Source organism: Halictus rubicundus, chromosome 1 (genome assembly GCF_050948215.1).
Source record: "Halictus rubicundus isolate RS-2024b chromosome 1, iyHalRubi1_principal, whole genome shotgun sequence".
Taxonomy (NCBI): Eukaryota; Metazoa; Arthropoda; class Insecta; order Hymenoptera; family Halictidae; genus Halictus; species Halictus rubicundus.
In genome coordinates this window covers 28,284,131-28,308,772 of record NC_135149.1, presented here as the reverse complement: position 1 = coordinate 28,308,772, position 24,642 = coordinate 28,284,131, and the positions used below count along the sequence as shown (strand labels likewise).

General features: G+C 40.5%; 1 protein-coding gene across 1 annotated transcript in view; it reads left to right on the top strand.

The window, feature by feature from the left end:
- The window catches only part of LOC143360329 (uncharacterized), a 190,153-nt gene that overhangs the window by 18,524 nt on the left and 146,987 nt on the right, over positions 1-24,642 (top strand). The window lies entirely within an intron of this gene.

Sequence of the window (24,642 nt, the reverse complement as noted above, 5' to 3'; positions counted from 1 at the left end):
ATTACTAAATACATCAGTATATATATATATATATCTATATATATATATATATATATATATATATATATATATATATATATAGAAGGAAAATATTCCAGGTCGGAAGAAATGTTTCGTTTTGGAGTTAAAATAGCTTCGAGTGCAAAGGGTTAATTAGTTAATATTAGTGAGCCCTAAATAACTGCACAAGCCTAAAAGGACCCCCCCCCCGTCTCAAAATAGTATGCCATCCGGAAAATAAAAGGTCCAAAACGACTTTATCATACTTCCAACGCGGAAAAATCATTTTACAACGTACAAAAGATGTATAACAGTAAGAGGGAGCAATATTTTCCTCACCGATAGACACAATGTCACCGCAACAACCCCTCCATCCCAAACAGAGTAGGTATTTAAAAAATGAAAGTTTCGAAACAATTCACCCCGTTCCCAATCGCACAAAGAATTACTGAACAGGCCACAAAAATTCACCAGTCCAAAAAGTAGCAATATTTGACAGGTTCAACAACCCCTCCAATAAAACACATCCGGAAAAATAAAAGTCCCAAGGCTATCTCATACTCTCCGAACCGTCCAAAGATGATTAAAGACCCCGGGAAAACCCGGCGCAAGGCAACCAAGAAAAAAAAAAAAAGAAAAAAGAAAAAAAGAGAAAGGAACACAATATTCGCCGTCGCAAAATTCGGCGAAAACGCGGCGGCGGCGCGGCGGCTCATCGCGCGGAAACAGAGCAAGCCGACTCTCAAATCCCGAGACAATACGACATTCAGCTTGCGCGGAAAAACCGGGTTCTCGAACTAGCCTAGTCTCTCTGTCATGACAGGGGTGGGGTGGGGGTGGGGGGGACTGGTTCACGGGCCTTGTAGTCCGAGTCATTACCAGACCGCATTCTTCCACCCCCATTTGCAATTTCAACGAAGATACACGGGTGCTGGAGCCCCGTCGGGCCGGTGTTTGATCGCGCTCGGGGATGCACTCGTGTTCATTGCTTTAACGTGGCCGGTCTCGCCCACGCCTCCGACCGCGGGCAAATATGTATAGGCGAGCGTGGGCGAGCGTGGGCGGACTTGTACAGGTGCGGGGAGGCGGTTTCGGCAGGTGCGGGGGCGGTTTGTAGCGTGGGCAAACAGCCGTTGCACAGTTAGGTGCCCTGCGGACGGTCTACAAGCCTCGGGAATCGCGTAGGCGGGCCCCACTCTCTCGCGAAAGTATGCTGTGCAGGCTTAAACGCGGCGACGGCGGTGGTGCCCGACCAACTCTTCCTCTCCCTCTCTCTCTCTCTCTCTCTCTCTCTCTCTTCTCTTTCTGGCAACCGCTGGAATCGTGTGCGGCTTCCGCGGCAACCAGAAATGGAGGTTTAACTCCGCGCGACGCCGAAAGAGAGCCGCGAGAAACGGGATGATGGAGAGAGAGTCCGAAGTACCGGCCGAATGGAGGCTCGAAGCGGGACAAAGAGAACACCGTCAGGAACACAGGAAGAAGATAAAGAGAGGAGCACCACCGGTTGGAAAGGGTTGCCTTCGAGCTTTGGTCGAGCGCAGGGCTGGTAAGCTATGTGGCAGCGGGGAGCGGGGGGAATCTGCTGGAAAGTTGAAAGGGTGGATTCTCTTGAGGGTGGTTTTTAGGAGACATTTGTGATGGGTAGTTTGATGGTTTTGAACGTGCAGTCGTGCTAAGCTGTATTGAATATGCACTGAGTTCTGGGTAGAATTCGGTTGGACTGGTGATGACGAGTCTGCAAAATATTGCTTCTTTTTGGTCTAGTGGATTTTTGTTAACCCTTTGACTGCGGCGCACTCCCGGAGAGAACTATTCACTACTATTATAAGAAAGAACAACTAACATGGTATAACTATTAACATGGTCGCGGACGTGAATGCTATAGCGTTCGTTTTCACAGTGATGCAAAATGACATGAATGCTATAGCATTTAAATTTTAAAGCCCATTTTTATTCATTTAATTTTATACAACCTTAAGTTTTTGTAATTAATATACATTTCAAAGTAATGACCAAGTGTCATTACTAATGACAGTTAACTTATTATTACTGTTTATGTCTAATCAGATTTCGGGTAGTACAACTAGTTTCAAGAAAAATTGCCTGTCCATTTTTGCAGCTCACTGAAATTTTTACTGTCCGTGAACGTGTTAAGAACTATTATAACTGATATTCGCATATCAGCACCGCGACTACTGATTATTGTGAACAATATAGTATCTTTCAACACTAAACCTGGCGCGGTCAAAATGACCGGTTTCATATTTTACGATTTTTGGAACTGTAAAAATTCATTTATGGAGAACAGTGGAATAAATTTCCTCGTCCAAGCAATTATTATATCGAAAATTACGAACAATATTAATAACCTCTGTGAGCGCATCTCACCCCCCCCCCCCTATCGTCGCGAGAATCGAAACTATTTTATGGAGCTTTTAATTGTGTGACTTGCGACGGGAATTTGCAAACCTTGCTGAAAGAGCCGACGGCGATTCTGCCTTCGGTTTGTTGCTCTTCAAGGTTTAATTGACATTATTATATCCCGCAATCATTGAAAATTTAATATTATTTTTTATTGTACTCCCACAACTTTTAAATTGAATAACGGAGTTCATAGCTTTAAGGAATTTATAGCCATTGCCATCGGGAATTGATAATGCACCCCTAGTAACATTACGAACAATGTTAATAAATTTAGGGTTGCCATTTTTATAAGGCAATATTTACCAGATACTGTTAATACTTGGTAGGTTTAGCGGTAAACATTTCCAAACTGTCTTTATGGTCCCGCTTTCAGTCAAATTTAAGTAGTACAGCTTCGGAGGGTTGCTTTATAGGGGCTGCTTTTAAAAAAGGGAAATTTAATGCACAGCCAGAATGATTTAGACATTCAATAGATATGGATTGTCTTATTCTTCCAGGAAATTTTGAACGACGAAGAAATTTTGTTCGTTGTGGCCGTAAAATGAATATGCAAGGCATAGAGAAGAGTTTAAAGAGCTTAAATAAAAAATAAATATTAATTAATTCATAAAAATTCAGCCAGGTTGTATCAACCGAAAGAGAATAATTCTGCATCTAAAGTTGTGTTGAAAACGTAGAGTAATTCTTTCTCCTGCAACGCTCAGTTTTCGAGATAATCGAGTCTGACTATGGCTGGCCAATTCCACTTACTGGGATAATGACTGCTCGTCGGAGGAACTTTCGACGCCCATTATCTCGGTAACTAAACGTCACAGAAAAAACTTTATTACACACTATACATTCAGTTTTGCTTGCGGTATAACGTCGCATCTAAACAACTAAGCAATTAAGACTCCTTTCCTATTTTTTCCACAATTTTCATCGAATATATCTTTTATGTGAACATGTAAAATCCGATCTTTTTTATTCTCTGACTATATATTAATTTCGTGATAATAGTGTTGTTACGAATGTACTTGGTTCAGTAATGAGGAATATATTATTTTTTAAACCCTTATGTCAATGAATAGGTACCCATTTTTCTTTTGTTTTTAAAACTTCCTTAATATTTTTGTTGACAAGTGGCAAAATTGTTTGAGCTTTTCATACGTTGAAACTATAAAGTAGAAAATTTTGGTTTTGACCCGGTTTTTGCAGTTACCGTAACAATTTCATGAAAAATGTAGAATCGTCGTCCATCATTCTCTAAGCACACATCCCATCGACATACCATTCAACTTTCATTCTCTTGTCTCTTCTTAACACTAGGTTTACGGAGCACTAAAAATTACTATTTTACATTACTTTACAAAAATAACATGATTGTATCTATCAAAATTTGTGGCCATCTTTTTAACAATATGTATCCAAAGATATCAATTTGTTAAATAATTCCTCATCGATGCATCTTTACAATCTCAATATTCGTAAATGAAAAATATTAGAATCCGTCATTTTGACGAGTCCCGTAAATCTAGTGTTCAACACACACAATCTATCAAATTACTAAATCTACACTAACCCAACAAATCCTCCATCCAAGAGTCATCCGAAAACAATGTGTCTTCGCCGAAGAATAGCGCTTTAACAACCGATTTCAATCGAACCGCCGGTATTTAAGGGGCCACGAAATCGCCGTCCAGGAACTCGGTCCAATAATAGACCGTCCGGTTTCCTCGATCAATAACCGTTTTCTTTTCTTATAATTAATCTGTCGCTGGGAATCCCCGGCGCTGGAACGAAATTCGAGAGGAGGTACCTCCCCCTCTCTCCCTCTCTCTCTCTCTCTCTCGCTCCTATTCTCCCGTAATATTTCCTTACCTCCCCACCTGTCGCGCAGTTCATCCCCGTAGGTAGAACTGCGGAGTCCATTGTTCCGTCAGCTTCAACCCCTTGCCTAGGGGACAAAGAGCAGCGTCGCCCGGCGATACAAATATCCGGCGTGGTGGCAGTAATTAAAAGGAATCCAAGATAGGACGCACTTGTCGGCCGTGCTCGTTCCAAGGCGCATCATTTCCTCGCCCCGTTCGCACAGCAATTGACCTATCTTCCTTCCCAGACCTAACCCCTCATTCCTCACCATCCCTCGAGCACCCGCAAACGTTTTTCGCTTTTAATGAGTCGAACCGAACCCCGGCGAACGCGTACCCAGTCAGTTTTCGCAAGGATATCGCTTCCTCGAGGAACATAAATTCAATGCGTAATTATAATGTCAGATTCAGTCTTCGTTAACACTTTGACTGCCCAACTAGAAACCTGAAAAATTCCATAAAATCAAAGTTATGTAACGAAATAGAAATTGTTGACTGCCTTGTCATCCATATGTGGGTGGCGGAATTATTTGTTCAGGTTTTAAAATTAATTTTTATGTTGATATATTAATTCTACCAAATTTGATCAGGATCTGTAAAATGCAAGAAAGGTGGAGGACTACTCATACATTTAATTTAACCCTTTTCACTCGGCGCTAGTTTCAATCTAAAACTAAATTTTTCTTCCGTCTTACAATATTTTCATTTTATTCGTACGAAACTGATCCGATTTCTATATATAATATTTAAATGTTTCGTCATCTATTAAATTAAAATTTTGTAATGTGACAGATATTTTGTAATATTTTTTGTAATCTCTTTGAAATAATGCCACAACAATTTCTAGTGGTGCTTCAGAGTCACCACTCGAGTGCAGAGGGTTAATTTGCACAATAAATAGTGTTGATTTAATTTTGGAGCTTGTTGCAACAACGAAGGCTTCAGATATCGAAGGTTTGGATAACCGAGGTCCTACTATAAAGTTTAATTGAAGTTTTTCTTTTTCTTTACAGTGTGTTTACTGTAACCTAATTTTTGTATTTCACGAATCGTTTAAAATTCTCGAAGTGGAAATACTCCCCCATTAAAATATTTTAATGTGTAATATTTTCGACGACGGTAGCTCTGCGATTTATTTAAATCGACCGATAAAATTTTTGGAGAAAATTTTGCGGATGTCGCGCATTAAGGAAGCGTAATTGAAAAATCGATTCCTCTCCCCTCGAAGGGGAAACAGGCCTCGAGCGTAAAAAAAAGTCGGCATCGACTGAAACGCGAAACGGATTAAAAAGTCCGGCGAAAAACTTTCCGACTTTTATCGCGCGCGCACCCCGGCTAAATACTTTTACCATTTTTTCCCATCCGGAACGATCGCTCAATCCTGCGAAATATCGTCTGAACCACCGTCCTCGATCTCTCGAGCCCTCCTCCACGGGAAAACGTGTATCGAAGTCGGGCTCTTTTTCATTTCTTTCCCCTTCGCGGTTACCACCCCCACTTTCTCTCTCTCTCTCTCTCTCTCTCTCTCTCTCTCTCTCTCTCTTTCTCTCTCGCTCTTCGTCACGAACGTCAGACTCAGCGGCACTAATTATCGTCACGTCTCTCCCCGAGCGCGAAGTCGATCTCGGCTTATACACGTAACGCTTACTCTTTTTAGTTTTTCTTTTTCTCTTCCTTCCACCCTTCGCTTCTTTTACCCCCGAGTCTCCGGAGAAATTCAAAGGGACGCGGAGCCGGCGGATGGAATTTTTTTCAAGGGAAAGTACGGTTCCTTTTATTATCGGACTTTCGTGCACGGTTTCGTTTATCTTTCAACCGTGTCCAGGAATTTTTCGGTACCGGCACACTCAAGATTCAGATTACCGCACGCGATTTAGTGCAACCGTCCGCGGAAATTCGATTTCGACCACTTTTTAATAGTTCGACGACTGTAAAATTGGAATGAAAAGTTGTTTTGACATGACCGCCACGCTGATCGAAGTTGTGGATGTATGGAAGGCGTTCTCGAACTTTAGGGTCCATTGGTCGCGTGCATTTTGAGATCGAGCAATTAGTATGTGAAACACGACTGGAGTTCGATCGGTTCCACGCATTCGGTATTCAGGAAGTGCTCTACCTAATTTTCAAATTGTTGTAGCTTCGTCAATTTTTTGAATGCAGATTTATGGACGTAATGTTGGAACCTCGTCCGTTAAGATCAGAACTCAAAACAATTTTTATTGAGTTGTGAGATCGCAATTATTCATTTTAAATCGTTCCTTTAAGGAAATCCTCCAGGCAACACACTGGAAAAGTGGGCAATCTTTAAAAATGTTTTAAAAGAAATGTTCACAGGATATCTTAAAAATAATTGCAGGCACTTGTTACCAAGCCTTTCAAGTTAATAATAAATTTTTTTCCCATCTTGTAAAACGTGTAAATTCGTGGAAAAAATGAACAGAACAGGTATGCTTGGTGCATATCAGAGAGAGCCAGTACGTGTTTCTTTTTCTTCTACCTTGGGGTCTCGAGAGAAATTCAAAGAGCCGTGGAACCGCGTACCGACCGCCCGAGAAATTATCGACTGTAACTACTGGCTGCGCCCTGGCCACGGCTCAAAAGCGAGACTGTGATGGGGGGGGGGGGGGGGGATTCGAACGGGGAAATTTATGGGGCGCACCGGCCAAAAGTCGTTTCACTTTAACTGCCGGGCATTTCGAATTTCGGCCGAAACGATGCCGGCCGAAGTAGAATGGGTCCGCGTATGGTCCGACAGCCAGTAACACAGGCCTCGAAGAACTGCTGGATCTCACCCGTATTGATTTTAGCTGTGATACCCGCATTCTCGGGACTGTTGGTCGAAGAGAAACAGATTTTTCGAAACATGATACTCCCCGAAGCACAGGGGAACACAGTGATTAGGGGATTTACTTGTTTTCTGGAAGCGTGGCAGGTAGAGCGACTTTTGGGAATTTTTTAAAGCGTGGTTAATAAACATAGTAACTTTAAACTCTGTGGATATGTTTAACAATCTTTGGAGAGTATAAACATATTTTTTGTGTGGAGGTATAGTGATTTGATATAAAGTTATAGTAGTTGGAACACAAAGGTTAGTAAAATAATGCCTCCTATGGAAATTTTTTAAAGCGAAAGTAACGATCAAATTAACTGTAAACTTTGTGGATGTATTTATCAATGTTTAGGGTATACACACCCATTTTTTCAGATGGAAATAGTTACTTAGTGCAAAGTTATGATTCCGCTAGCATACTCTCAATATTATTTACAGAGACCTTCTATCCACGATTGTTATAAAAATCATATGTGTAAAATAGTAAAATTAACGAATTAGGTAGAAATTATGAACAAAAACGGTAGAGTCTCAAGGATGAAAATCGATTTTTTTGAAAACAGTTTGATGGTCTTTCGATTTTGGGAAGTGTCTTTTTGATAAACGTTTCATAAAAAATTGCAAATGAGCTACCTTGGTCACTCGATCCTTCAGTTATTAATTATGTAGAAGATTCAGCTTGTTCGACGCTGCCAGAAAGAAAGCAGCGAAACTTTTTGAGGTATTTAATCCTCTTAGGATCGCTGCCTTTCATGTAAATTGGAGGTCTTAATGAGATCAAGCTAAGGCCGTGAAAACACATGTTAATTATTTAGACAGATTTACTGGCGTGATGGTTTTAATAAAATTAAACTTTTTTCATCCCGTTGAGGGAAGAACGTTTTTTTCCTCCGGGCCTTCAGGAGATTAATATAAGTAGTATGAGTTCGAATATGGTCAGACGTGCAGGCGGCTAGAAGTTGGGAAACTTCGCCCGATATTTCATCGATTTTTAGAGATACGTACATTCTTAGGAAATATTATTCCTCAGCAAAATTTGTATGTTTCAGAAGTGTAGCAACATTCACACTTTACCAAAAAATACAAAATGCTAAAAGTTAGAAAATTCTGAGAAGGTAAAAATTACTAATAGAAACAAAATTTCTTTCGGGTTAAGTGGGCTTTGTCAAAATTGTTATAGTCTTAAATGCAATTTGGTAAAATATGCAGGACTCATCTGGCGATAATACATTTTTCTTTCCATGTTTAACTCTTTGAAAATATGATGGTAAACGTTACTCGCAAAAATACGAAAGATACGTTCTATAAAAATAATGTTTCATGCACATTTAGAGGCAGGTGGTTCTTGCAGAAATTAAAACTAATTGGGCACTTTATTAGATTCTTTATTGGACACACTAAAAACAGTTATGGTGGCCAATAAAATGTGAATGTAACTAAAATATGAACGACCCCTTTGGACATATGCTCTACTAAAATAAAAACACACCTCCAAGGTATATTTAGAGTAAATAAATTATAGATGGATTAAAATTGACCAAAAAATTTCTGTCTCTTTATCACACAAATTAAAAATGGCCCTAGATGCAACTCAGCAAAGTATGAAAGACTCATCCGCTACGCAGAAATAAAAAAAAAAGATGGCCTGTCCTAACGAGATCAAAATTGATTAGTCGACTGTCTTCTTTTTTATCACCAGCCCCTGTAAAAATAGTTACGGTCGAAAATGCTTCGGCAGTATACAAAGCACACATCCGAAGACACGTTCGCCGGCGCATAAAAAACGTTCGATCGGAACGGGAAAAAATTCCAGGTGGATTAAAATCGATTAGGCAACTACCGTTTCTTTATTAGGCAGTTGGGAAGCTGGCTGGGCGCGATTCAGCGAAATACGGTGAACACGGGGGGCGAAGTATCCAGGCACAATTTACCAATAATTCACCAATCCGGAGTTTTATCTGAAATATAAACCGCGCCGGGGAGTTCCATATCCTGGTGGTACTAAAACCCTCACTGGCCCCTAAAACAAATATTATCTTCGCGGCCATCGTTTACGTAGTATTTACGAGTTCGCGGATGACGCATAAAATAGTCATGCCCGAGACGTAACACCGTTTCACCGTGCTGCTGCTGTTGCTGCTGCTGCTGCTGCTGCTCGGATACTGTTTCGGAATTTAGAGAAACGTCCCGGCTGGATAATCAAAAATTTCGAAAGGGAGATATGCAAGTCGCCCGGCGCTGCTAAACGAGTTATGGACCGTTGCTGAATAAACAATGCCGCGACGTATGGCAGCTTTTTCGATCCTCGAGCTGCCTATGATCATCCTTTAACCCTGGCGGGGGTCGGCGAACTTTTATTGAGTCGTCTCTGCTGTCCGCGACACAATATAAACCTGCATTCAATTTTATGGGTGGATATTTCTCTGAGTTAAGTGGATTGGGTCGGTCATCGTCAGACCGGTGAGTTTATTTTAACACAGTACACAGAATTGATTAGTCTCGCGATGTCGCTGAAATATTCATTTTAATACAATAAATAGGATTGATTATTATTGCAGCGGCAATTTTTACGCGCCGTCTTCTCTTTGTTTTTGTAATTGTTATCTTGAACGATAAAAGTGAAAAATATGTCGGCAGTTCGTTTGACCGACTAGAAAATTTCTCGCGGCGATAACGCAATTAAAATGCTATTGTTAATGGAAGCATCGAACGAGCAAAGGGGGTGGATTTTATTATATCGTGTAAATTACAAATTTGCTTTCATTGAAATTATAATTGGCTATCATTGTAGAGCACGTACGAGCGAATCAATTTGCCGAATTAATTTCCAGGAGCACTTTTACGCGTTTAATAATCATAAAACCGGCCACTTGGACTGTGGTTAATAATTCTTTATAAACGAGTCCGTTGTGTTTTGTAAATTTGCAGGGACTCTCAGTGTTGTAAAAATTCACAGTGCCGCAATCGTTGAGTGAAACGGATGAACAAATGGCACGAAATTGTGAAATGAATATATTTGTTAGAAGCGATATTTTTGTGTTTAAGATCTGAGAACTTGCGGCGGCATCTTGCAGAAACAATTTGGAAGGCTCCGTTGTTCTGGATGCGTGGCAACTGTGCATTCTCTTCAGGTATTTCCCGTGCTGCGTCGGTGCATCTGTGTCTTCGTGGCTGTTGGCTTTCCGTACATGAAACATGGAGATTTACTGTGTCCCATATCAGGCTTGTTGGCAAGCAACGCGATGTGTACGTTCGCAAATATTTATAAAAAGATTGCGGGACATAACGGGCGAATCTCAGAAAAATTTCGACGCTGGAGAGAGAGAAAGCTGAAGAGGGGAAGCCTCCTCTAGACAGAATTTTAAGAGAACGAGATGGAAAGAGAAGGAGAAGCGGAATTCCAAGGATGAGTTAAAATTTAAAAGATGCGGAAGAGAGATGGACAGATCACTTCAAAAGAGAAGAGTGAGAGGCAATGCGCCTTTGAAGGGAGACGGAGACGGAGAAGAAAAAGAAGAAGAAGAAGAGGGGAGAAAAGGAAACTTGGAGGGTAGGAGAAGGATTCTTAAGAGTGGAAAAACGAGGGAAAGGGAATCTTTGAAGGCTGAAAAATGAGGAAAAAGAAAATCTTGGAAACGAGGAAAACTCCTGAAAAAAGACAGCTGAGAGGTATCGAATGAAAAGAAAAAGAGGAGGAAGAGAGGCCTTGCGAAGCAAATGAACAATTTCCAAAGGACGGTGGAGATTTTTCGAAGGGAAACATTTTCGAGGAAGGGAACAAAATTAAAGGTTCGAGAAAAGCTGAAAATCATGGAAACAGAAGGAGTTATTCTGAAAGGAAGAGAGGGAGAATCCTGAGAGAGAAAAATGGAGGAAAAAATATTTAAAAGTAGGGGCAAGTCTCGGAAATAAATGAAAGCTGATGAACTTCGAAAGGAAGAAGCGTGAAAATCCTGTAAGAAAAAAGAGAACACGCGAAGGATCCTTGGAAAACGAAGAAGGAACCTCCGAGGAAGAAAAAAAGAAACTTCAGGAGTTTTGCAAGAGAAAATACTGGAAAAAATGAATCTCACAAAGGGACGGAGGAATCTTAAAAAAATTACGAAAACCCATAGAAAGAGAAAACAATTCAACCGGAAAAGGAGAAAAAGTAGAGAATCCTTAGAAGATGAAGATCCTGACGAAGAGGAAGAATCTACAAAAATTAGAGGCGAGAGTCCGAAAGAAAAAGAAGAAAGGGTGGAAGGTTCTCCAAAATTAAGCAAAAATCTCGAAGAAGATAACCTAGCAGAATATTGCAAGACAAAATTCGGAAAAACTAATCTCAGAAAAAGGAGGAAGAATCTGAAAAAAGTTGAGAACCCCTGAGGAGAAAAACGAAGACAATCTGGAACGTGAAAGAGGAGAAAGTGGAAGTTAAAAAATGGAGAGAGAATCTGGGAAGAAAAAGATAGCCTGAAGGAATTTTCCAAGAGTAATACACTTTAAAAAAGAATTCCACACAGCGAGGGGAAGAATCCGAAAAAAATAAAAGTTTAGAGACCCCGGAATGGAAAAAAGGCGGAATCTGGAGAAGGAATACTGAGGGGTAGAGACCCTCGAAAGACAAGGAGGCGGGGGAGAGGGGGAAGGAGGAGGTCCTCGAAAGAAAATGGAGGAAGGGGAATCCGAAAGAGATTCCTTTCCCGCTGAGGACGCGGAAACTTTCGCGAAACGGCTCGTCGTATACCAGGAGCATCTGGGACGCGGATTTATTTCTCATACGGGAATGATATACAGGGTGAACCCGCCTAAGTGTCGCGGAATTCCGAAGCCTCCCTTCGCGGCCCTAAAATATTCCCGCGGTCGAAAGTTCGACTATTTTTCAGGATGCGAGAGCGTTCGCGCCGTCGTCGAAACGCCGCACGGCGTGTCTGAGTTCTCATCTCGTGCCGCGCGCGTCTTCTGGAACCCACGAGATCACTCGTATCTTTATTTAGATTGTGTTACTCTGCAGTTTCTTCCGGGAGAATTGTCTTACCGCAGTTCCTTCTATGAAAATTGTTACGCCCGCAGTTTCTCGCACGCCGCGTTTCCGCCGCCATTCTTTACTCGCGGGAGAATACTTTATTAGCCGGAGATCCGCACCTGAAATTATTTTACCATTCGGTGCGAGACTGTACGCGAGAACTCCATTCAGACAATTTTTTCGCAATTTTTCAGTTATTAAAATCGTCTCATACCCGAGCAGTGGGTGTAACATATTATTTATATTCGATATTTATAATACATTTTTTCTGTGTTCATCTCTCAGTTTCTTTCGTATATTTTATAATTAATTTTATTTTTTGTTCGTGTTCGCGAATTGTTCTAAGCCATCACTATTTAAAGGAGCTAGAGGCACTTATTATCTCCAGTGACTTATATGATCAATATTGGGTAGTTTATTGTTGGTAATTACGTGGTCGGATATATGTTAGACTGCAGATTTTTACTTTTTAAACATTGTATACATAAGTTGCAAGAAAGAGTGAAATAAAAATTGTTTTCTTCCTGTAACAATTTTAATAAGTCGAGTGTAGTGTAAACTCTTTTGCTCTTTCTACAATTTTAACTTGTACATCGACGTTTACATTAATTTTTACTCTAAATCAATTTTCAATCTAGGATACATTTACATTAAAATTATTGAGCGGCAACAGAACAATATCAGACATTATCCTCGTTACAAAAATTAAATTCATTTTTCTCGTAAATCCAGAAAATCCAGTTTAAATGAAAGCATTCAGAACTGACAGATTAAATATTTCAGATGAGAAGCTCGCTCAATGAAATATTCTAATCTTATAGCGCCATTGTCCGTTTTATGTTGTTACCGTTATTTATACCCGTCATAACAACGCGCATTGTAAAGGGATTTTCGCATGATGTAAGAGGATTTTTTGTGAAAAATATATTATAATTTTTCATACAGTGGAGTTGCGAATACAAATCGTGATATTTAGTGAAACACTTGCCAAGTGATTTCAAGATTGCGTGGGTTTGCGTAAATTTACATTGCCGCCGACAAATTTGAGCGAATTGAAATGAAAAGAATGTGCCTTCGCCCCCCGCGAATGCTTTCAGCGGATTAAAAATAAAACGCGGCTGCATTAAACTCTATTAAATCTTGCGGTTTATTATCCAGCGAAGACTTTTATTCGCTGTGAAACGTGTAAAGTTCCCCGGGCTAGTGATTATGTTCTTGTATCCGGAAAGAATGTACCGTTAATCCGTGCGGGAATCATTCTCGCGCTGAATAAAAATTTAAGCGGTCTCCTTCATTTACTAGTTATGGGAACGATGCCCACGAGGGATGAGATTGGTAAAATACTGGAAGCCAGTGCGAATTAAATTTCAGTGTGAATTAAATTTCAGATTTCTGGGAATTTTATTAAAGATTTCACTCGATGACGAATATGGCGAACGGCTCGTTAACACCGTTTTATCAGTTGCACAGAAAAAATTGCATAATTTCACAATTTTTGGGGTTAGAAAAAAATTAGTGGAACATTAAAAAAGAGATTCATGAGGAATAAATTACGAAACGCAAAGTTTCATGGGGGAAGAAAAATTGCATAGTATCACGAACTTGAATATTAAAAAACTCAATACAAAGGGAAAAATTCACAAAGAACTCCTCGAATATACAGTGTGCCCTACAACCCTACAACATTTGTAAGTAACATTTTCTCGTATTGTTTTAAATAACCAAGATATTCAAGTGGACAGAGCTCGTGGGACCTACTGTATGTTTCGTGGGAACCTTCAGAGTTCCACGATCTCACAAACTTCGAAATCATTTTATGGAGCCAAAAAAAGTTCACTAAAGCTAAAAATTCCGAGAATCATGAAGAACACGTTGCGAACACACAGTTCGCAGTTTATTCAGAAAATTCGCGGAGATCCTAAAAATTTCATTGCTCCGCAAACTTCGGGACTACTAAAAAGCGTAATAAAGCGGACAAAATTCCGAGATTCGCGAAGAACACTCTACGCGCAGAAAAGTCCGCGGGAACCCTTAAAATCCCGCAGTTTCATAAACTTCATAGCTGCTAAAAAATCTCGAAAACCACGAACTTCTGTTCCAAAAATTCGGTGGTCTGCCAAACTGCGGAGCTGCTGGAAAATTTACTAAAACAGTAAACGTTCATAGACTCGCTGGGAGCACGTTTACGAACACGAAATTCCACGGGAATCCTAAAACTTCCGCAGTTTCATACATTTCCGAGCTCCTTAAAGCAGTTCGAGCCGGTTTTCCGAAAGAAACCGTCGGGAACACAAAATTCCTCTATTCCCAAAACGTCCCTAAAAATTCCAGGCGATCTGGAAGCTGCGAAAAAATTCGAGCTGCGAGCACAAGGTTTGCTCGCTCCTAAAAATTCCAGGGGTTTCACAAGCTAAAATATTTCCGGGGGGGGGGGTGCGAAACAATTCAGACATTCGCGCGCGTGCAACACGAGGAGAAAACCGTTAAATTATCGAGGGCTTTCTGCGCGGGGCATTAATCAAGCGGGGTTCGCACGGTCGAACACCGCGTACCAAAACGAAATAGATGTTCCCGTCGGAGTGGTAAGAAGCGAACGTTGAGACAGGCGGGCCAAAAACCGGGGAAATCTTTTCCGGGGCAAGAAGTCCGGGCATGGGATTCCACGTCGACACCCTGTACGCACTTGAGGGGAAACAAAACCGGTGGTTTTGAGCGTTGGAAGTGAGTTATGCCTCGCGATCCCCGGCAGGACGCGTCTCCGCGGCTGTCTCGAAGAGTAATGAAACTTTTTACGTGCTTATAAGCTTCTTATGAATGTTTCACTATCTCGGCGGGGCCCGCCTCGCCTGCTGCCTCGCTCTTGCCTCGCCGCGAGATTAAGAAATCCACCGTGTCGAGGAAAGAACACCATTGTGCGCATCGGAGTTCGGGGCCCCGCCATTATTAACCGTACGATAAATTAACCGAACAACGGGCTGCCGCGCGCTTTCCACAATCGTCAGCGTGAAAAACCGCTGAGACCGCGGAAGACGTTAACTTCTCGCTTAAATTGCGTGGGAATTATTTTTCTGCCAGTCGATAATGCCCCGGGCAAGTTCCCTTAAGTTGAGCTTAATTTCCCCAGGTTTCTTTTTCTCCCGGTCCTCCCCTGCTCTTTTTCTCTTTCTTTCTTTCTTGCTTTCTCTCGCCGGGTCTTTTTGCCGGTACCCCGAGAAGGTTTTAATAACGTTAACGGGCTGCATTATTTCGCTGACGTCCACAGTACCGGCGAAAGAGTTCGCTAAGTTTCGAGGGGGCAGAGTTTAAGGGAAGTTCCCAAGGTAAACGTGGCGGCGGGACCGGGGATAATTTGACAAGCCGCTTGCCATCGACTCGGAACGATCGCGGACGGTCTCGCGACGGGCTTCGTTGTTTCGGGTCCGAGAAGTTTGTTTGGAAAACGCGCGGAAGAATTTTTAACGATGTTGTTGAAGTGTCCACGATATACCGCGTTGTTTCGCAACCATTTTTTGGGGCTCTGGACAGTTAATTAAGCGGATTTACTAGTCTAGAGTGTTCTGCCTTAGGCTGTGACTTTGGGATTTTTTTGCCATAATTTTAAAATACTTATCGGTACGGCATTCGTCTGTACACTTTTGCACATCTTTCAAGAATGCTCAGAAATTGTTTGGTAAAGAAAAAATAAATATTCTACTAATTGCAAGCCTTCAAGTCTTCCAAGTTCTACCGAGTCCTCGGAGGAAATGCGAGTAGAATGATTTTCAAAAGTATGCTAAAAATTGTCAATACATATTGCATCGGTGAGAAAAAAAATTGTTTGAGAAAACATATGAAAGTATGCAATTTTAGGGCGAGCTTTGGAATCTTTGTACCACGAATCAACGAAAGCAATGGATACAGGATCTATATGTACATTTTTGTGCACATTTCAACGATACTTGAAAAATGTTTTACCAAGAAAAAATCAAAATTGTTCGTGCCGCAAGTCAAAATACAATTTTGATTCGTCTCGACCAGTTTATTTCGTGTGCGGGAGATTTCGACGGAATAAAGCGACGTCGAGTCTTCTTTTATCGTCGTCGATAATCTCCGTTAACTGTCGGTGATCCGGCGCTATAAAATTAGTCGGAACAGTGGTATAAAAGTTGGTCGTCCCGGATTCTGTTCTCGATTTAATCCACGCAGCGAATTTATAGCTTGTGCGAGCCATTCCGTTGAAATGTCTGACTATTAACGGCTATTTCTACTTGCTGTATTGTTTATAAACATGACGCCGGCGAGCGTTCATTAGTTTGCCCCGCAGCAATTTTGGTATATACGAGTAAATAAAAGATAACGAGATTGATGGAATCACGCTATCCTGCAATCAGTGTTTATCGCCAGTAGAAGCGTTCCGCTATAGTCGGACGTAATTGTCAAGCCGCGGAACAAACGATCAACGAATTTTCACATGCAATTCTATTTAATGTCACGTCATTTCGGTATACAGAAATATAATCCTTGATTCTCTTTACATTTTATTTTTCATATTCACAATACAAAATAAATTTAATATTGACGATAGCTATAAATTCTGTTAAATGGCCGGATCTGTCAGAGAATTAAAACTTTCACAAACTAATCAGCAACGTTCAAAGTTGGCTATGCAATTTATGTGTGAAGGAGCTCGTTAGTTGAACCCGAAGTTGAAGAGATAATTAAATAAAACAATAATGTGTTCATCAAATTCATTTTCAAAGAATTAACCGCACTTCTTTCTAAACTTTTAAGCTCGTTAAAACATGGTCAACCTCAGTGATCAAAGAAAACTGGTTTAAAAGAATCAAACTAAATTATATAAAATATTAGGGGGACCCACAAGTAATCAATTATTCTGAAATCTAAAACACACTCTGTAGTAAATTCAAGTTTTTCTTATCTTTCCTGCAAATTATCAATCCCCCTCTTATAGAAATCCAGAGTTAGCAAAATATGACTCAAGGTGCCTCCTTGCATCTTCTACAGAATTAGTAAAAATAAATAAAAATATTAACAAAGCCCACTCGTTCAAGAACGGTTCACAGAACGTAAATTCTGTGGGAAGCTTCTTGATGAAAACTCTTACAGAACTATTTATTCCACAGTGTACAGGCCGATCTTTTCGATCAGCCCGGACTATCGCGCTGTCAAATCGCGAGTCCCTTCCGGTTCGCAATAAAACGAGATCGAATGGCCTACTGATTGAGGAAGAAAAAAAGTTTCTCGTCAACGCGAGCGATAAGTGGCGAACAGAAAAAATTACTCCGACGGAAAAAAGCTGCCAGGGCAAGTTCCTGCCGACTTTTCCCGGGGAAGAAAGGTTCAAAAGCAAAAGGGGAAACGCGTCCCAGCCCCGACGGAATGGAAGGAATCGAAGAATTGCTTGGACCGGGGAGAACCTAACCCCTTTCTCCCGCGGCTCCATTGAAATTATCGCCCGGGTCCTCCGGAACTTTCGCTGATCTCGCGCCAGCCAGTTCCTCACTTTAAATTTGATTCCGTCACCAGGGTTCCAACTTTCGAAAAGAGACGGTATCCCGAAGAGTACATAGGAGGAGGGGAGTCCAATATTTCGCGGGTCCTAAATCCTCGCGGAATTAACCGATCCGGGCGTAGAAATTAAAAATAAATAGATCTTCCTATCGGGCGGCGCGTTTCGTTCGTCCACGCGATCGACCAACCTTACTCGGCCAACAATCGCCCCCCCCCCCCCTCCCCGGTTATTTCGAATTCAATTTTATACGGCTGCCGGTCTGCCCGCCGCGAGATAAATGCAATCAAACTCGCCCCCGAAGAAATATTACCCTCCGGAACGTCTATACAGGGTGTCCCGTCACGACTGACTTGAATCTCATCCTGAATTTGAATAATTCTGATTCATTTCCGAGGAAAACGTAGTTCTGCTTGAAACAGCAATTATTTCGATGAACAAACATTTTTTTATAGTCACAATTCGCGAGATTTTGGATTATTTCTATCGTAAGATAATCCTCAAGCTCGTCTGAAGGTCACAACAGTTTTCATATTTACTGCAAAGTTTGAAGAAAATTATTGTCTGATTTTTTGAGGTGATACTTCTAGAGATTTTCAAGCTTTTTTTATTTATCTATTAAAACCAAGTCTTCATTCTTCAAATTGTTGGCTACTTTGACTGAGTGAGATTTCAACAATTTTTTTTGACTGTGTCACACTGAGCTGTTTTTGGTAAAACAATATTTTTCTGTGTTTGATAAAAGGTTGAAGAGTGCTTCTCTATTTTATTGGCCACGATTATTTTACTGATTGTGTTTAATATTTGATAAAGATGATAATGCTTGGGCGGATGATTTAAAATGTTAATGTTGGAGCACCTTGTATATAGGATACGCGTTTCGCGAAGGTTACTTCGTTAATTCTACTTCGGGTACGTCAGTGATAACGTGAAATATACAGGTTTGCCTGATTGGAATAAGCGAACCGGCCCGACAAGGATCGAGCAAGTGGAGGGAGTCGTTGTTAGGTCAGACCGCGGCGCACCTTTTTCATTATTCACCGCCCCGAAGCCTTTGCTTGACATTTCTTCGTGCTTTTTGTGCTGTTTGAGCTCTTTGAAACGAACTCTCCGTTCCAGACTGTATTTTATTCAATTTGAGAACGACGCTAGTAGCAGAAAAAATAGATTCCCCAACAATTTTCAAAGCACCAAATTTCGTCCAATTTAAAACAAATTGTACTTCTCGTTCAATAAGATACCTCAACAAAGGAGTGCAATTTTCTGAACCTCGTGTATTAACATTTAAATTTAAGAATTTATATAAAAGTAGCAAGGAATGAAAATTTTGGAATTGATAAATCAGTGATCTATGGTGACTGGAATTTTTAAAAATAATTTAGAACAGTTCTTTTCAGCCATTATAAGCATTTTCCCATAAAAGTTTGTCAAAGGAAAAATTTACAGAGTTTGAAAGTAGAGCTAATTAATGTTTCCACGGCTTTTCCAACTGATTAATCCCTTGCCGTACCACAAATGTTCGTGAAAGGAATGAATGTCGACTCGTGAAATTCATGTTCGGTTCGAACTATTGAGTACGCGTCAGAGTCGTGATGTTTATGTTTGATATGATATTACAACCACGAGCCTGACTCGCAATGTTTACGTATGGCCCGAAATTCTCATCACGAATCAGACTCGTCAAAGTACGGCAAGGGATTAAACAATATCGGGGTATTGGATTTTGGATATTGCAGAATCCTTCCGTCTATCGAGCTCACTATTGACCTTCAGGTATTTCTAGCACACAAAAAATGTTGGAAAAATAACAAGGCAAAATAATAAAAATAAAAATAGGTAGAAAAACACAAAATAATCATTTAGTCTCCATGTCTCTTTATTTATTTATTCTCTTAATAATGGGGGATACGAATACCCTTGACATACCCTCGGCGCAAGGATCATAGTAAGGATCACTCTATGATGCTACGTTACCTCCTGGTTTACACCTCCTACAATGTCTCCGTTAAAGTTAAGCGTCACTTCAGGTTCATCAGCTAACATCTTCTATCCCATAACAGCGTCTCCAACAGCTGTTTATCCTAACTCGGTGTCCCGTGAGTCTAAAACATGCTAAAACCCTCATTCCCATCTAACACACCCTTTCCTTCCAAAAACATTTTTCCTCAAGGAATAACTTTGTGTACTTCCAAAGGGAGGTCCTGGCGCAAATCCTTTTGATAAAAATTTCCATGTTCATCTTCACCATGCGAAATGAAACTTTTCATAATTTTCAAAGGCTTTGCTACACTACAAATTCAAATAACGTTCAATATTGCTAAAAATTCCAAATGAATTTTCTATAAAATATATATATTAAATTAGTTTCGACAAAATAATAATCCGATCATCACCAACTCCACAAAAACCAGGAAAACGTCCAGAGCAGAAATTAGCATAACGGTCCAATAACAAGTGTCCCGCGGATCCCGCGAATTTCATTTCGCCAATCTGCAGCCGAATGAAGAATTGTATCCACTAATTAGAAGACCGGTCGAAACAAAAATGAATCGAGGAACCGGGCAACACGAATGCTGTCTCGTAAATTCGCGCTCGCACGGAAATGCACGAGAAGACACGGGAAGACCCGGACTCCAATAATTTGCTAGTATTAGGTTGGCAAGAAAGTAATTTCGGTATTTTTAGGTGAAATAAAATCCAATTTTTTTATCAAAGCAATGAACTTTAATCAATAAAATATTTTCCATTTTGTTCCATGATCTTTTGCCATCTTTCTGGTAGCTTCATAATTTCGCGGTCATAAAACTTCTGATCCTTTTCGGTGAAAAACTGATCCAAGTGCGATTTCAGACCATCATCATTAGTGAAAGTTTTACCAGTCAAAGAGTTTTGTAATCTTCGGAATAAATGATAATCTGATGGTGCAATGTCAGGGCTATATGGTGGATGTGACATCACTTCCCAACCAAGCTCCAATAACTTTTCACGTGTTACCAAAGATGTGTGTGGCTTAGCGTTATCATGGTGGAACACGATTCCTTTGCGATTTGCCAATTCTGGCAGTTTTTCTTTGATTGCTATGTCCAGTTTTGTTAGTTGTCGACAATAAACATCTGAATTAATGGTTTAGTTCCTTGGGAGAAGCTCAAAATACACAATACCTTTGTAATCCCACCAAACTGACAACATGATCTTCTTTTGGTGCAATTCAGCTTTCGGCGTGGTTTGAGCTGATTCATCGCGCTTGGACCATGATCGTTTTCGAGTTGTGTTATTGCAAACAACCCATTTCTCATCACCAGTGATGATTCGCTTCAGGAAAGGGTCGATTTCATTTTGTTTGAGATGCATATCGCATACGTTGATGCGTTCCGTTAAGTGAATTTCTTTCAATTCGTGTGGAACCCAAATATCGAGCTTCTTAACGATTCCGAGACTTTTTAAACGATATTCTATAGTTGTATGCGAGACATTTAACCTGTCTGCAATCTCTCAGACAGTTATATGACGATCCGATTCAATAATGGCTTTCATTTGGTCATCATCAACTTCAGACGGTCGACCAGAACGTTGGTCGTCTTCAAGTGAGAAATTTCCAGAACGGAATTTGTTAAACCAATTCTGGCACGTGCGTTCTGTTAAGCAATCCACACCATAAACTTCACATATATCTTTGTGAGCCTCGGCAGCTTTTTCACCTCTACGCAAATAAAAAAGCAATATGTGCCTACAATGTTCGTTTTTGCACTCCATGTTCAAATTGACACAGAACTAACAATTTTAATCAAAATTACGTGTAATTTGCTTCAAAAGTAACCTAAAAGATGCAGTTATGAGATGTCAGAAAGAAAACAAATGCAACGTTAACAGAAGTCAATCAAACAAAACATAAAGCCATCTATTAGTGAAAACCGAAATTACTTTCTTGCCAACCTAATAGAATCGACCGGGGGGTTGGCGAATCTCGGCGAACGAAAATTTCGCCTGCGATTCCCAAGGTGGATCACCCGGACGAAAATTGCGAGCCGCATTCGGCTATGCGCCGCGCCGGCAATTCCAACAATGAGGAACGCGCGCGTCTGTTTTCGATCGTCGCGGTTTCTGTATCGTTAGCCCGCCGACGCTCGCCGCGTCAGCATTCTTGCCCTTTAACGCTGATATAGGGAGGGAAAGAGAGAGAGAGAGAGAGAGAGAGAGAGAGAGAGAGAGAGAGGCAAGGGCCAAATTTCCCGGCAATCGGGAAACGGAGGAACGCCGCGGTTCCTGAATCCTATCAGCCGCGATTCCATTCGCCCGGCTGCAAGGCCTCCAAATTATCCCCCCTTTCCCGAGGTCCCCCATCTTCCTTTGTGACCCCCCGACTCTTTTAATCAAGAATCCTGCGAATCCTGCTTCATCCTCTTTCGCTTTAATCACGGCAAATATTATTCCTGAACTCCGGATCGTTATGCGAACTCGCATTACATCCGATTCGCATCAGTCATCTTCGTTTAGGACTCTTCCTGATCCCGAATAATTTACGTTCTCTTCAAGCTTGATGCACGGTCGATTGACTACCTAGCATTAACGCTAGGTTCACAGGTTGTACTAAAAGTGAATTTGTCTGTTCAAATTTTTAACTGTTTCACTCGTAATACACAGTGTGTCCCACGAGCTCTATCCACTTGAATATGGATTAATTAATACGAATTAATTTAACAATATTCGAACCGCCATTTTGTTGAAGTCAAAGTCGAAATAGAACGGGTCTGTTAAATTTGATAACAGTGGCAGGTACATCAAATATAATTTTCTTGAAACGGTGCTTGACAAGACGTTTGCCAGATATTTTCACCAGACTTCCTGCTATCATTCAAAATTAGAATCCGATCGATACAAATTAGATTTTTACGAGTCAAGAAAGTTAATTATTTCTTCAGAAAAATCAAAATTCTAATTCCTTTAAGGACGCCCCGTTTACATCAGCAGAAATCTGGATATAATTATTATTTTTCTATGAAATAAAGTTTGATAGATGAACAGAGGTTAAAGTTGTCGTGTCCAATAGTTTTGCTTAGGGGAGATCTCGAATGTCATTTTTCCGCGTAAAGCAGCCAGACTCCCGAAGATTTCGATCGCATTGAAATACAGTAGAAACTTTCGCAACGTCCCCGGGAGTTGGAATGTTTATTCAATAAAAGAAATCAATAAAAGAAACATCGTACCACGCTAGGCTGCTATTATTCCGAGTTTGACCACGTTCCGACTTATTCCGTTGCACAATCTCCGGTTTTCCGTTCTTTATATCCACCGTTTGATATTGAAATTCCGTGTTGATCGCGCGACTCTTTCAGTCACGGATCCCGCGGATGTTGATGCATTCGATTCCCCCGATCACTTTAATTACAGCAAATATTGTTTCTGGGCCGAGGATCATTATGCAAACTCACAGTTTTGCGGAGTAATTTGCCGAGTCGCTCGACAAACAGAAATTTATCTGTTTCATTAAGATCGGAGTGAGATTAAACCGTGGGATGAACTTTGTTTCACTTTGTTCGGTGTAGTTTGAATATTTATACTAGTTAAATAACAACTTTAACGAGGTATGACCGAGCTGGAACCTTCTTGAAGATTGTATCTCGCCTGGCCACCCGCCGACTGGTTCTACTGCGAGGTTTTCCAATTTTCCACCTTCCTGACGACTCACTTTCTTCTGGTCAAACAGTAACTTCGATGAAGTGTCATTCTGGTTCGAAAAGATTCACTGTGATACCACTACCTCACTCGATTACTGTGAGATTTGTCAGTTTTTGTTCTCTTTAAACCTTTCACTCTTCAAACAAACAGTAACATTAATGACATTTGTCTCATTGGACGGTGTAGACTGAATTTTAGAGAAGTCTGATTAGACGCTGACCCATTCTACTGTGCAAGCTTTCACTGCTCCGGGATGTTGCACCTTTCTAATTTTAATAAATCTGCAACTTTAATGAATTTTCACACGTTATATTATTTTTACTGGCACTGTGCATTTTTTCATGTCATCCTTTTAACCTTTAACGTAGTCGAAAAGCAACATTAGAAAACTATTCAAATTAAAGCACGATCTCAGTGTAAGTAAATCTATCTTTGGTACGGTCGTGTATATATTTATTCTACTGTAAAATGTTGATTTTTTTGCCGTCTTAATAGCTTTCGATTTTCTATGTAACAGCACCTCTAATAAAGTTGGACCTGTTAAATGGTCTAGATTGGAATTATTGCAGGTCAGACCACGCATTGATCCTTTCCACTATGCAATTTTCCAATTTCCATCGCGTTTGAAACTTTGAAATTCCAATTAAATAGCAGCTTCAATTAAGTTTGAACTATTTGATCGTCGTGACTGAAATTATCCCAGATCTCGCCACACGCAGACTCATTCTACTGTAAGGATTCTCCTTTCCTTTCTTCTTTAACCTTCTATTTCCTAATTAAACGGTAACTTTAATGAAGTGTAATCTGTTAAACCGTCTTGTTAAAATTATTTCTGGTCTCACCGCATAGCGATTCATTCTACCGTGTAATTTTACCTTTTCCGTCATATTCAACCCTTTCAATTTTTACTCGGGGATGTACATGAAGGAAGTGCGTTCCATTGAATAATCTCGATTAAAATTATTTCTAGTCTGACAGCCAACTGACTCACCCAATCTTTCAATTCCATATTGACAGGAACCATTTCAGGTCTGATCACACACGAACTCATTCTACTGGAAATTTCAACGAAATAAGATGTAATAAATCATCGAGTTACTTTTCGTCTTATCAAAAGCAGACTAATTCCACTTGACTGATCTTCGACTCACCTTGTTCTTTGTATCATACAATCTCAATCAATTTCAACTCCAATGAAATGAAACTCATTAGGTAGGCTATCTCGACAGAGATGATTTCCTGCCTGGCCATACACAGTCTCGCTCTACTGCACGCAATTTCTTATCATTCTTTTTCAACCGTTTGCTGCTGTACGAAATAGTACCTCGAACGAAATAAAATTTAA